This window comes from Microtus ochrogaster, chromosome 5, assembly GCF_000317375.1.
Source record: "Microtus ochrogaster isolate Prairie Vole_2 chromosome 5, MicOch1.0, whole genome shotgun sequence".
Taxonomy (NCBI): domain Eukaryota; kingdom Metazoa; phylum Chordata; class Mammalia; order Rodentia; family Cricetidae; genus Microtus; species Microtus ochrogaster.
The window spans coordinates 54,173,855-54,177,402 of record NC_022012.1 but is presented as its reverse complement, the minus strand read 5'-3'; positions in this window follow the sequence as shown (position 1 = coordinate 54,177,402).

Genomic DNA, 3,548 nt, shown 5'->3' with positions numbered 1-3,548 from the left:
ACATTGGTGTTTTGCATGTATGTCTGTGTGAGGGTGTCAGATTCCCTGGAGCAGGAGTTACAGACAGTTGTGAGCTGCCTCGTGGATGCTGGGAATTGAACCCAGGTCCTCTGGAAGAGCAGTCAGTGCTCTTAACCATGGAGCCATCTCTCCAGCCCCTATAATTTTCAATCAGATGCTAAAAAAAATAGATAAGGGGATAGTAAGTTTTAAACAAAATGTAGTACAACATAGAAATGTTTGGGCATAAGCTTATCAGAAGGCTTAAGGAAAGAGTAATAAACCTCCATTCACCTACAAATAAGCTACGATTTAAGGGACATTGAACTGCTACAAGGGTGAATGTAGAAACCAGCTTCTTAGCATAGTCCACACGTCACACCAAGGACCACTACTTACAAGGATCACTGACTTAGCTGCTCACAGTAACTCCAGATGCAGATGGTCACAGATGATCTTTGCTGGCACCACAAACTGAGTAAGTGGCACAGCTGTCAGAGGTAGTTTTGTTCAAGTTCCAGACAAAATAGCATCTCTTCTTCTCTTGGCAAGCAACAAAGATTTATCCCTTTGTAGTAGGAGGCCACTTGTTTGTTCCCAGATGCCCAGACCTGAATTAATCACACAGGAACTTTATTAATGAAATCACTACTTGGTCTATTAGCTCTAGCTTCTTATTAGCTAACTCTTACATCTTAATTTAACCCATTTCTATTCATCTGTGTATAGCTATGTGGCTATGACTTACCAGCAAGATTCCAGCATGCCTGTCACTAGCAGAGGCTACCTGGCTTATTTTTAACTCCGCCTTCTTCCTCCCAGCATTCAGCTCAGTCTTCCCCACCTAGCTTTGTTTTACCCTATCACAGGCCAAAACAGCTTCTTTATTCACTAACTAACAAAAGCAACACATACATAGAAGGACTTCCCACACCATTTCTTGAAAATTTTGGTATTCAATAAAACAACGCTGAGTTTATTGTCTGATTGTGAAGTGCATCCGATTCTAGGCTAAAACTTCAGAGGTAAATATAAAGAATGCATATTTGAAACTCATTCAAGACAGAAAAATTATTCATTGTAGGGGAGCTGCTATCTGGTTACCGTGTTTCTAATATCCTTGGCCTCTGCCCATTAAATTCCAGAAGCTCTCAATTACTGCTGACAGCCAGAAAATGTTCCAGAAATATCCGAAATACCCAGTGGAGGCAGAGCCACTCTGTTGAAAGCCAACTCTCTGTATCATCTTTTACTTCCACCCCGCCCTATTCCAGTATTTCACCTCAGCTTTATTTTTATTTTATTTTTTTAATTCTATCTCCAAGTTGTGTCTCCAAATTTCTTTCTCAACCCTCAATCTTCTCTGGCAAAAATTCATTGTTTTTGTGACCTTGTCATTCCCTACTGATCTTCTGTGGCTCCCCAGCACTGTAGGGTAAATCAACCAACTGTTTGGAGGTCAGACATATTTAATTTCTTGCTAGAGAGGATCAGGGTTTGAGGAAAAGTCTGATTGTAGCTTAGACTGGCCTCAGACTAGCTTGGTAGTTCAGAATGACCTTGAAACAGACATCCTCATTTCTACTTCCCAACAGTTGGAATTGTCAGGAAGTAGGCATGTCCCCACATCTGACTTGATCCTCCTTGTTTCAAATTGGGTCTTCACATCTCCGTTGTATGTTTGCAGTCCCCTTCCCCACATAGCATCCAGAACTGAATGTTCCAACTCTTCTGAACAAGCTCTTACCAACACTTCAAAGTTCAAAGCAGGCATCATGACCTCATGAAACCTGCCATCAAACCCACTCTGCCCCCTGCTTTGCACCAATTTGTTCTGTAAGTCTGCTTTTCCACAAGATGGAGTTAACTGAGGGTAGGGATTTTTATCCCAAGGTTCACATGAATGGCAGACAAAAGTTGAGGTATTTTTCTTTTTCTTTTTTTTCCCTTTTTTTTTTAAAAAAAATTTTCTATTCAAAAATTTACACTTCCTCTTCGTCCAGCTATGGATGGAGATAGAGACAGAGACCCTCATCAGAGCAACGGACTGAGCTCCCAAAGTCCAGTTGAAGAACAGAAGGAGGGAGAAGATGAGCAAGGAAGTCTGTACAGAGAGGGGTTGGTCCACTCACTGAGACAGTGTGCCTGCCTGTTCTAATGGGAGCTCACCAAATCTAGCTGGACCTGGACTGAATGAGCATGTGATCAAAAAGGTGAGGTCTTAACAAATTTGTGATGTGGGATTTCCCTCAGTAAGCTGTGATTACCATTAATGAATAAAGAAACTGCTTTGAGCCTATAGCAGAACAGGGCAGGGCAGGGTAGAGCTAGGCAGAGAGGCCTGGACTGAATGCTGGGAGAAAGAAGGGTGGAGTCAGTGAGAAGCCATGGATCCTTAGCCTGAAACAGATGCTGGGAACATTACCGGGTAATCCACTGCCATGTGGCAATACACAGATTAAATAAGTTAATATGTAAGAGTTAACCAAGAAGCTACAGCTAACAGGCCAAGCAATGATTTAAATAATACAGTTTCTGTGTGATTATTTCAGTTCTGGGTGGCCGGGATGAACAAGTAGCCCTTCTTTAAGAAATTTGTTGAATTAGTGTTGAGTATGTTCCCATTTTAAAGATGTATCTGTGCATATGACATAATTGTTTTGATTTGTTTTCCACTAATTTCTTATCCCTGAAGAAATACCAATTACCAAGGTATTCTTTTGCTCCATTCTGACACAGCCTTTTAACCTATTCTTTAATATGTATTCGATTTTCAGTGAACTCAGAAACATCTTTATTACATTTTTAATAGTCTAATGCCACTTTTTAATGACTAGTGAGATAAATACATATGCTTATATTTTACTTCAATCAGGTTGTTTCCAAAAAACGGAGGCCATATTTTACTCTTCCTAAAACAATTCAGATATCAGCTCACAAGAATATTTTTAATTGTGAATAATTTCTATTTTTATTACATTTAAGATTCATGTAAGTATGTTTTGCTTTCATGTATGTCTATGCACTATATGCCAGCAGTGCCCTTGGAGACCAGAATAGGGTGTTTGATCCCCTGGGACTAGAGCTACAGTCTGTTGTGAGTGAGTTGCTATGTGGGTTCTGGGAATTGAACCTGAGTCCTTTGGAAGAACAGTCAGTGCTCTTAATGACTAAGATACCTCTCCATCATACATGAAAAAAGTTTAAAATATTCTTCCACCCTATCTTTCTCTTCTCTCTTTACTTCTTGTATGCATGTGGTTGTTACTGTTTTAACTGTTAGCTAATGGTTCTGTAACAGATTTGCTTGGTATTCAACACTTATTAGGTATTTTTCAGACTTGAGAGTGTTCTCTTCATCAATTCCTTTGTTAATTCTAGGCAAAGACCAAAATTAACTAGCTTTAAAGAATCTTGGTGATTGTCTATGTTGGACCTCCTGGCTTCTCTCTAATTGTCAGTATCATTTCTTCTTCTTCTTCTTCTTCTTCTTCTTCTTCTTCTTCTTCTTCTTCTTCTTCTTCTTCTTCTTCTTCTTCTTCTTCTTC